The sequence below is a fragment of the Pinus tabuliformis genome, chromosome 3_2 (genome assembly GCF_031772625.1).
Source record: "Pinus tabuliformis cultivar Carrire ecotype Pingquan chromosome 3_2, CPIR1, whole genome shotgun sequence".
In the NCBI taxonomy this organism is placed as follows: Eukaryota; Viridiplantae; Streptophyta; class Pinopsida; order Pinales; family Pinaceae; genus Pinus; species Pinus tabuliformis.
The window spans coordinates 1,220,157,523-1,220,169,415 of record NC_142302.1 but is presented as its reverse complement, the minus strand read 5'-3'; the positions used below and the strand labels follow the sequence as shown (position 1 = coordinate 1,220,169,415).

Here is an 11,893-nt window from a genome sequence, read left to right as displayed (position 1 = left end):
TCGTTAAAATTACTAGGTTGGATTCATCTGAAGGATGAACTTATAGTGAAAGCATATGCTATCCCCTTCAAGCTTGCGATTAAAAAATAATTGGGGTACCTACCAGAAATGGTGGGGGGAAATTCGGAAATCCAATTAGTTGTGTCGGTAGCTCACTCTTGAACATGACACTTTCTGCTTCGTGTCAGGTTGGGATATCCTCCTTTGTATCGTTGACCTTCCTGGGTTGGGCCGTTCATTTTTTTCCTTCCATTTGATCTATGCCACGTCATCATGAACACCAATCCTGTGGATCATGAACACCAATCATTGGCTTTCGATTGAGTGATTTCATGGGTGTTCGAATTTAGTTCTTCTATTCACATTCCATGGATTGTGTTGCTAGTACCTTGAGGACCATTGTCATTATTGGTGGTTTCTCTCGGGATTGTTAAAAATTTACATCATTGATTGGTAATAAAGTAAATTTCTAGCATGTTCGACGTCAACACATCTATTCGCATGTTAGAATTTGTACTTTGATCGGGTCGTGTTGGAGTGCAAGACCCTAGACTCAGCTCACACAAGTCCAGGTTGCAAAGTGATGTGAAATGGTTATGTTGATATACATGTCTCTTTCAGATGGATGGATGTGACCATACCATGAGTTATCATATGTGATCCTTCTCGTTTCTGGATGGCTGCAACCATACCTTGGTTTCATTATGATCCTCTTTGACGGATGGCTGCGCCCATACCTCGATCCATTTACATGAGCATTCTCTAGATGGCTACATCCATGCCATGATTCATGTATCATTCGACAGAGTTCTCAGTTATGTATATGTATCTGTACTTTCTTGCAGGTTTTTCGACGAAAAACTACAGTTCCCTGCACTAATTTATAAAGCGTTTCATCCCTCACTCTAGTTCGGCCTTCATGATTTAGGGGGCATCTGTTACACAACATTTTATCATTATCCCTGTACTCCCTATTCCTTGATCTTGGAGGACCTCTACAGTGAACTCTATATGCTTACGCTTCATGAAGAAACCCCCATTGTGTCCCTCTTCATGAGCAGATCAATTCCGTTTTGCACCATTTCCCCTGAAACTTTTGTTTTGCCAAGTTTACAAGACCAACGCTAATGGCCCTTGTCTTCCTAGCGTCGATATGTAGGGATTATTTCTGCCCCTAGTGCTGATCGGAGTGACTGAGCTTTGTTCCAGTTGCACCAGTCCTCTTATGGAAAGTTTTTTAAATTAAAAGCCAAAGTTTCTAGCTCTAGAAGCTTCGTAATGGAAGTCTGGTAAATGGTTTTGCCGGATGGGGTCGAGGATGTCAGTTTGGGCTCCTTTCCCCTATAATGATGGAACTACCTCAAGGGATAAGACCTTCTCCCATGAGAAGATGATCCATCTCCCATCCATTCATCCTATATAAACCTCTCTTTTTCCCAAGCACAAGCTAGTGTTAATATTGGTGTGCTAGTGCTAATTAAGTTTGGAGTAAACAACAAGCTATTCATAGTTGTAGCTCTCTAGTTGTGTGAGGGAGAAGTATGATTTGGTTTGGAGTGAAGCCTAAAGGGAAGAGCCTTAAAACTATTGTTTTTGAGGCCATCATGGAATGCTAGCATAAGTGTGTGGGAACCTGGTCCCGTCAAAGGAGAACGACAACGTCAAGACAATGGTTGTAATATCTTCTTGATTCAATATATATATGCAACTATCGATTGATTTCTTACATGATTTTTCATCTTACATATTCATGGCTTAATGTTTCTTGACTTGTTAAGTAGGTTGAATTACAATTTTTCTATTATCACGGTTGTTGTTTGCTGTTGTTTACTTGTTTCAGGTGTTTGAAGAAGGAAGCGAGAGATAGCTGGAGCGAGAAAGCAAGGAAATCATCAAATGGGATAAACGTACTAAGAGGTAGGCCCTATTAATTGGTTCTAACCTAAGGAAATCTTCCATAGAATGTATCAATTGTGGCTAGAACCATTATTGTGCTAGAGGAATTTGTTCGTGTCCGCACTTATAATTTTACTTCACCACAATCTTGTTGATCCTTAAAACGTGTAGGGAAATAATCTTACTACACAATATTCTTTAGATACTCCATTAAGATTGATAGCTAACATATAATTATGGAGATGTTCCTCAGTAGGCAATCCATCATCAAGATTGAATTTTGGTAGCCATCTTTTAGGATGTTTAGGTAGAGCATGGAGAGATGCTGGCATTTGCACAACACTAGGATTAGCCCATGGTTTGGCTGGTTGTTTTCCTACCATTATTAGAGTTTGAGTGGAAGCAGAGGCAAGTTAAGTGCTAGCATTGGCACTTTGAGAAGAAGAAGTGGGAACGGATGGAGGGAATGAAGGTGTTTATGGAGGGGAATTTGACAAAATCTCGCTAGTTGATGTCTGTGACTTAGATTTCTTAGTTTTATTTCGAAAAGTAGGAAGAGGAAATTAAAATGGAGGAACCCCAAAATTCTCACTTTAAGAATGAGTTATAATTTGAGTAGGTTGAAAAGATGAAGATACACTACCTTCAGATGCTTCTGATTGTTGAGGCTTTTTACTAGAGATAGAAATACTTTCTAATTTTTCAATTAAAGTTTCAAATTTTGATTCGTGATGTGAAGAAGATGAATCAGTTGATGGGGGTAAAGTTCTAGGAGATTTTGGGAGTGACTGCTCAACTTTTGATCTAGAAATAAGAGTTTTAGATGAGGATCGAGAAGTTGGAGGTGATCTTGAGGGGGAGTGACTCTTGGAATGGTTTGTTATTTTAGATTGAGTTCTCTTTACGATTCATAGTCTTGGCCCTCCTTCTAGCGCCAAAATGTTTATGCTTCAAAATTCGTTGCACCAACATGGGGGATAACCACTCGGCCCATACCTTAAACAACTCCTTTTCTGTTTGGGGTAGTGGTTCCGAATGGATAAAATGGGACCAGTTTCCCATTGAGAGGTGATAAAATGGACAAGAAATGCTTATAGTGGGATGGAAAAGATGGATTTGGATTGGTTTATGACTAAAAGATAAACCATATGAAAATAATCTATTTATTACCTAGGTTATTTCTTAACAGTTTGATTGTAATCTAGAATAATTCGTTAGTATATGAGTAAGAAATTAATCATTTACTTCAAAATTGAAAAACAATTTAAATTAATTGTTTTAATTAAGAAATTAATTAAAAGAACTATGATAAGCTTATATCATAATCAAAATATTATTAACTGTCTTTGATACATGCCATTAAAATAGTACAACACTTAAACATATTCATAAATGAATTTATGCTAATGTTGTTTTACAGAAATGCATATAACATAAAATAGAGAGAATCTGCAAACAATAAAAGAAAACATAATCGCTTTAAAATACTGATAAAAATACCCATATCCAAAAACGTTTGCTTTTAAAAAATTAGCAGTCTCAACCTTTATCCTTTGATCCAGCACTTTAAATTAATGCAAAAATGCAACAACTCTCAAGCTTTTTTGCAAAAATAAAAGAGGCCATGATCCAAATTTTTTTATTCAAACAAATACAAATGTGAATTCTTCCTTAGGATTTCTCTGTCAAATTCTAGACCCTTAAACCGATCCATCATGTCTACTTAAATAATAATACAAATTGTTTAAAAATAGCAAGTCTGCGCACAACGCTGAAAAATTTAAATGAAGTTCCTTGAATCATGAAAAATAAAAACAGTTTTCCATTTCTGGCTTATTATCCTTGACTTTCGATCTAAATATCCTCGCTTTCTATAGATTCTAAGGAACGAATCTTCCTTTTCCTTTGTGTAGCTATCTCTTCCTGGTTTTTGAGCTCTATTTATACGAGAAAGACAAGCCATGGATAAGTATATCGTAAATCAAGACTAGTATTTCTCAGATAAAATTAAATAAACAAGCGGGCCGTTTTGATTAAATTTCAATCAATTTTGCAACGGGAAGTTATAATTAAAAAATGGGAGCATTTTAACTAAAATCGAAATTGCAATCACTTGAGAATTAGGGGCAGAACCCAGAATAATCGCAATCGATTTGCAACTGGGAGGGGATGAATTATCGTCATATTTCGAGCAGGGAGAATCCCTATCGAAATAGAAAAAAATCTGAATATATCAATCAAGACCAAATCATAATCAGAATGAACAGAGGAGGAATAGATTAAGTCTCATGAAAAATTTCTATTGTGCGGATGCAAGGGATTTATGGATTGGCATGTATAATCCCGTCGGTTTTGGGCTATATCACATATCACAATCGGTGGTGCAGAGGAGCATGGACTTAAGCTTTTGGTTTTTTGTGATCATTCCGGATGCGATATTTTATTTAATGGGTTTAAATCTGTGATTGGGTTTGGTTTAAATATCGCAATTGCAATCGCAGAGGGATCAACCTGTTGCTTTTTTGCGATTTGCCTGGACGTGGGGAGATTATTAAATGGAGTGTATGACTCCATCGCGTCCAGGCTATATCGCAATCGTAGTCGAATTAGGTTAAAGGGCATTAACCATGGAATTTTTTATTATGTTGATTTGTGATGCAAGGGTATGTTGGAGTTATAAAGAATTTAACCTTTGGGAATTAATTTTTTTTTTTTTTAAATTAAATAGCCTATGTTTTTAATATTTTTAAAGACTAAGTGTGATCTTGGTCTCGGGGGCTATTTAAAATTTGGTTGTTTTGATAATAAAGGTTTAATACTTGGGTTTTAATTAAAAAAAAAACTTATTATTAAACTTTGGTTATGGGATTTTATTAACAGTTTTTGTATTGATTTTATATTTTTTAATTTTTTGTTTTTTAAGAAATAAAATCAAAGGCTTTTTAAAACTAAAGGGTCCATATTTTAATATAATGAATTTCATAGGAAATTTATAACATATTAAAATGGGTGTTGTTGAACAGTACAACACCTTCCAACAAGCTATGTCTTATGCTTTTCATGACATCAAACACATCATTCAACCGTATCTTGACAACTTACCAGTTCATTTTGGTAAGCGTCATGATCATCGTGACCACCTTTGAGTGATTTTTCTTTGTTGTAGACACTGCAATATTCGTTAAAATCCGCATAAGTGTGTCTTCTACATTAAATCTATTCGTCTCCTAGCGTTTGTGGTATCTAAGGAAGGCATCCAGATTGACCCCTCAAAGTTGAGGCCATTGTAAATTTACCCCCTCCGTCATCTTTACATCAGTTGTAGAGCTTGCAAGGGAAAGCTAATTTCCTTCGTCATTTTGTACCCAATTATGTTGAACTTGCAAAGGGATTTACTTGTTTGCTGAAAAAGGGGATCCTATTTATTTGGGATGAAATCTCTCAACAATATTTCGATGCATTAAAGAACGCCCTCATTAGTGCTCCTTTGCTGCATCCCCCAACTATCACCATGATTACTTCTTGTACTTGGCCGCAGTCGATAGTACTATTTCCATGGTATTGGTGCAAGATGATGATGATGGAAACGAACATGTGATCTACTACTTAAGCTGAAATATTAACGATACCGAAACTCAATATGCCCATGTCGAGGAACTTGCTTTAGCAACAGTTCACGCTATTCAACGCTTTCGACATTGTATTCTCTTGTGGAAAACCACTGTGATTTCCGATTACAACCCCATGACCTACATCGTGACTCGTTAGTTGCTGGGGGGAAAATATTCTAAGTGGATTGTTATCCTTCATTCTTGATGAGACACTCTTTATCATCAACACTCTTGACCCATGGTATGGGGATATTATTTTCTATCTCCAAACACAAAACTTTTCGATCAGAGTTGTCCAATTCTAAACGTCGTCGCATTTGACATCAACCCCAACCATATCGAATTATTGGTGATACTTTGTACCATGCTGGCGTCGATTCCATCCTTCCTAGGTGTTTGACACTCGAAGAAACTGAGACAGTCCTAAATGACTACCACTCTATGACTTGTGATGGTCACATGTCAGGGTATGCTACTGCTGAGAAAATCCTCCATGCTGGTTATTTCTGGCCTTTGATCTTTAAAGATTGCATTTTAGCAGTCCAAAACTGTCACACCTACCAGATTTACAACTATAAAAAATGCGCCCCACCCTCACCCCTACACCCAGTTGTTACCATCAACCCATTTTCTAAATGGGGTATTGATTTCATGACATGTAACCCTCGCTCGGCCAGGGGGCATGGTTATATCATTGTCACCATTGATTATTTCACTAAATGGGCCGAGGTGATGCCCACACATGATGCTGGCAGTAAAAATACTGCTCAATTTGTTTTCAACCATGTCATAGCTCGATATGGTGTCCCTCAAGCCATCATTACTGAGCATGGATCTCATTTCCGGAATTACATGGCAACATAGTTTACTGCTCGGTTAGGTTTGCATCATGACAAAACAACTCCTTATTATCCACAGGCCAATGGCCAGGTTGAGGTAGTCAACAAAGTCTTGGTTACTATGCTTCAATGCACCATTAGGATGCATAAATCAAATTAGAATCTTATGTTATTTTCAGCTCTTTGGGCTTACCGAACCATAGCTAAGACTGCCACTGGATTCACATCCTTTTAGTTGGTGTATAGTCTAGAGGCAACTCTTCCAATTGAGTGTGAAATTACTTCACTAAAGTTTTCTATCGAATTAATCCTTGATACCTCACCTGAAGAATAAAATTTACTTTACCTCAAAAGACTCGATGAAACTCGCTGCTTTTCAGCATTAGTAATTGAAGCCCAGAAGTAATGAGTTAAGGATCAATACGATAGAACTGTTTCTCCCCGCATTTTTGGTGAGCGTGACTTGGTCCTTCTTTATGATAGAGCCAATGAAAAATTGGGAGCTGGGGAATTTGAAATTGAAGCCTAGAAGAAATGAGTTAAGGCTCAATACGATAGAACTGTTTCTCCTCGAATTTTTGCTGAGGGTGACTTGGTCCTTCTTTATGATCAAGCCAATGACAAATTGGGAGCTGGGAAATTTGAACCAATGTGGCATGGGACTTACATTTTCAAACGAGTTTTACAAAAAGGTGCCTAAGAGTTAGTAGAATATCAAGGAAATTCTTTGGTTGAGCCCCGCAACAGGCTTTACCTAAAGAAGTATTATGTGTGATTTTCCGTGTAAATACTTATGTACATTAGTGTGCAGTGTAGTTTTGCTGTGTTACTTTGATTTTGCAAACGTTTTCCTCTGCTTACCTCATGCTCTACTTGGTTTGCAGATCTCATCCAACCGTTACATCAGTTTTGCTGATGGTGCCCTTCGTAGTACACAGAATGTATCTTTCACTGCATGGGCAATCTATGACCCTAATGGTGAGTTAGTGAATTTACAAGGTATATGTTTAGGTTGTACGACTAATAACATTGCCAAATATAGTGCGGTCATCGAGATTTTTTTAGAAGATATCACTCCTGGCGTTAAAGAGTTAATCATAAAACTTGATTCACAGGTCATTGTACTACAACTTAATGGACAATATTCAGTTAGAAACCCTCAAATTTTGAAAATTTATTTGCGAGTTCATCTATTAGAACGAGACTTTGATTTCATTACTTATCGTCACATTCCAAGATGCATGAACACATTAACACATGCAATGGCTAACTATGTGTTAGATAAACATTTGAGAAACTTGTAAATAATAAAGCATAACATATCAAACATGGTAAACAGAAAAACATGTGTGTGTGTATGTATCTATATATATACATATATATATATATATATATAAAAAATAAAGCATAACATATCAAACATGGTAAACAGAAAAACATGTGTATGTATATATATATATATATATATATATATATATATATATATATATATATATATATATATATATATAAATATATATATATATATATATATATATATATATATATATATATATATATAAATATATATATATATATATATATCTATATATATAGATATATAGATATATATCTATATATCTATATATATATATAGATATATATCTATATATCTATATATATATATATATATATCTATATATATATATATATTATATATATATATCTATATATATATATATATATATATATATATATATATATATATATATATATATATATATAGATATATATATATATATCGAGAATTTGAAAAAGAGTTTTCTACATCAAAATGACAAAATCTATGTTCTGAGACACATGGATTTATAAGCCTACAAAAATGCAGAAAGTAAACTAGAGTTGGCTATTTACCCACATGGTGCTCATGATAGCACAAGATAGCACTAATGAATTGACACAATAACCAATACAATATGGAGGAAACCCCTATAGTGTGCATCTAGTAGCATAATGGCACCTCATCGATCGAGGCGTACTCTAGAATTCCCCTGGTGTTGACGGTGTTCGACTCGCCAACATTCACGGGATCACCCCGGTATGAAGTCCCAACTAGACCTTACACCGTTTGGTGTGGGAGTCCCATCTAGTATGATGGCCTGGTTGCCATTGTCTTAAGTATTTGCCTCAACTCTTGCTTGTTAGCATAGGAGAGTGGTCTACTTTGCCTTTGAGAAGTGAGGTTCGCATGCCTAGTGAATGCTAGTGTACTTGTGTCAATGGTTCTTTCATTGTAAGGGGAGAGGGTGAGAGTGAGTCCCAAGTTGGTTGGGATGAAGTCCCAACTAGTCTAGGAACACACAACACAACAGGATGTGCATAAATTTCGGAGGAGCAGTCCATACGGATGTGGTAGTCACAACACACAAGGTAAGATAACACGTACAACACTCAACTAATGACACTACAAGAAAAAAGGACATTGGCGAGGGGCGAAAAATGTCACCATAAGCTCATTGGTGACGGTCAAAAGAGCCTTCATCACCAAAAACTGAACATCACCAAAGGTGGCGTCACCAAAATTATAGGTGTTGTAGTGACATTCAAAGTCCATCACCAATAATGATTTATAATGACAGATAAAAACCATCACCATTTCATATGAGCAATGGTGACGGACCATAGCCTCCATCACCAAAAACTGAAAGTCACCAAAGGTGGCGTCGTCAAAAGTATAGGTGTTGTAGTGACATTCAAAGTCCGTCACCAATAATGACTTATAATGATGGATAGTGACCATCACCATTTCATATGAGAAATGGTGACGGACCGTAGCCTCCGTCACCAAAAACAGAACGTCACCAAAGGTGGCTTCACCAAAAGTATAGGTGTTATGGTGACATTCAAGGTCCGTCACGAATATTGATTATAATGACGGATAGTGACCATCACCATTTCATATGAACAATAATGATTTATTGTGATGGACCTTTCATGGCCGTCACTATTGGTGCCTATATATGGTGACATTCGTTGACTGTCACCAAAAACTGCATTGCCAGATGTATAGGCATTGTGGTGACATTCAAGGTCTGTCACGAATAATGACTATAATGACAGCAACGACCGTCACCATTTCATATCAACAACAATTTATGTTTACAAACCTTTGAGGGTCGTCACTATTGATGTGTATATATGGTGGCGTTCGTTGACCGTCACCATTTCATATTTTGGTGAGGGTCGAAAAATGTCACCAAAGCTTATTGGTGATGGTCAAAAGAGCCTCCGTCACCAAAAATTGATCATCGCCATTCCATATTGATGTTAGGGCATGATGGAATCGAACCACCAACCTCCTGCTTGAAAAGCAGGTGCTCTTCCATTGAGCTAGCACCCTTTAAAGAATTAGACCTTGAAACTTCATAAACTTTAAATTATACAACTTTCAATAAATTAAAGTATTGGCAATATTTTACTAAACAAGCAAAGCAACATCGAAGCTACAGGTCCCTACCTAATGGTTATGGAAGTTATGAAAAGTGGGTGGAGGGAAAAATAATTATGCATAAGAGAATCAATATGTTCAGTTGAATACTCAATTAGAAGTGAAACTCTGAAGACATTTATAGTCTATAAATGACCTATAACTAGCAAATGCACCAAATATTGCAAAGGAAATGTCATAAGTGGATAGCATATGGAAGAAGAACATTGATGAAGACAGATGCAATATGTTATAGGTTGAGTGAAAGAAAAATCTCAATGTTGTTGTTGTTTGGTGTTTAGATATCTGAATGATATATAAACTTATGTGCAAATGTAACACAGATCTTTGGAAACCATGAATGACATATGATAAAATTATATATATCTATATATATATATATATATATATATATATATATATATATATATATATATATATATATATATATATATATATTTCCCCTTTACATAAACCAACATGCAATTTGGAATTTCACAAGTCCGCACTCGAAACATGACAACAACCAACAAATAAAAGAAATTGACTTGGATAGAAAGAAATAGCTTCACCTTCATTCTTGAGCTGCTTCTGTTTATTTGAATTTGACTTGTGACATTCTTTATCTGACAAGGAATCAAAATAATCACTAGTACTAAATTCATCCAACATGGACTTTGGAGATCCAACTGACGTTTGTGTTTTTGTTGCCATGCCTGAAAACCATGGAGATCATGTCGATAGTAGAATAAGATGTGTGTCTGCTGCCCAAGAACGCATTCCTTATTAACCATTGTTACTTCACAGAAACCAAAGAGACAACACAATATCAGCGTACACAAAATCCCCTATCGAAATATAATCACAACTTAGCTAAGGAGTCTAAAAGATGTTCTTAATTAATAAACTTTGTAGTTGGAAATTTGGTTTCTTTAGATTTAAAAAAGACTATGTTGTACAATGCTTCTGTCTATTTATCCAAGCAATTATATCATAGCATATGTCACACGGTAGTAATCTACAATACATAAAGTAAAAAGACAAATTTTCTCAAGAAAATAGAGTTAGAAAAGAGCTTTGAAAACTATATGTTTGTCATCAAAGCTTTAATTAGTTTAACAAAAAAATAGTTGGAGTTTGAAAATCAAAATCATTCATAGGAAACGAATAGGACAATGGCCAAAGTCACTTTCATAAAAATAAAGCTAGAGTCACTATTGTCATTGTAGATAACTGAAATTTGGGCAGTGGTTTAATAGTTAAAGCTTATTTACAGCGAAGACTCGTCAATACCATCATTTTTTTCCACGGTCTGTCGTGTCTCTTGACCAAGATTAGATAGATTGTTATTCTCAAGTTCTACCTTTCAAGTGTTAATTTCTTTCTCACCCTTTAAAACACAATTCTACCACTCCATTTGATTTTGTTTTGTCAAGAGAATTGGTAGGACCTTCCCATCCTCTATTTTACATCAATCAATAACCATCCATCAATGATATAAAGAATAACAAATACACAACAAAGGCCAAAGATGCACTTGTTGTATACCTATGTTCTAGGAATCATCTGACCTTACTGGTACAAAGAGCTCACCCTAAAAAAATACCATCCACTTGGAATTTACAAAACTTTTTAAAATCAAGCTCCAAGTAAACCAATCAAAATATGAACATCCTTCTAATGAATAAAATCTTTGACTTAAAGCTTGTCAACATCAAGATTATAGTAAAACATAAAGGAAGCGCTCCAACACATATAATCCTAAACATAAGTATCTATACATATAAGTATTTATTGAAGAAGTTGTATTTTGTGAAAATATGGAAGTCAAATATTTGAAATAACACAATTTATGGTACGACTGCCTTATGAAGTCCATTCATTCGAGTATTTACGTTCAGGAATTTCTTCAAAGTTCAAAGTTCAAACAATTAACATGTAGCCTAAAAAAACTCAGATTTGAAAAGGAGATAACCCAAAGATGTAGAGTATATATCTCACATTTATATATCCTAATTTCCAGACATTGAAATGACACTTTTTAGCATACTATTGTGAATTCAGCCCAAAATGCTAGAAAA

The 11,893-nt window shown here is 35.4% G+C and overlaps 1 non-coding gene across 1 annotated transcript; it reads right to left on the bottom strand.

The window, feature by feature from the left end:
• Positions 1-9,653: 9,653 nt before the first annotated feature.
• On the bottom strand, positions 9,654-9,725 carry TRNAE-UUC (transfer RNA glutamic acid (anticodon UUC)). Its single transcript has one exon. It is a non-coding gene; the product is annotated as a tRNA-Glu (tRNA).
• Between the last annotated feature and the right edge of the window lie 2,168 nt (positions 9,726-11,893).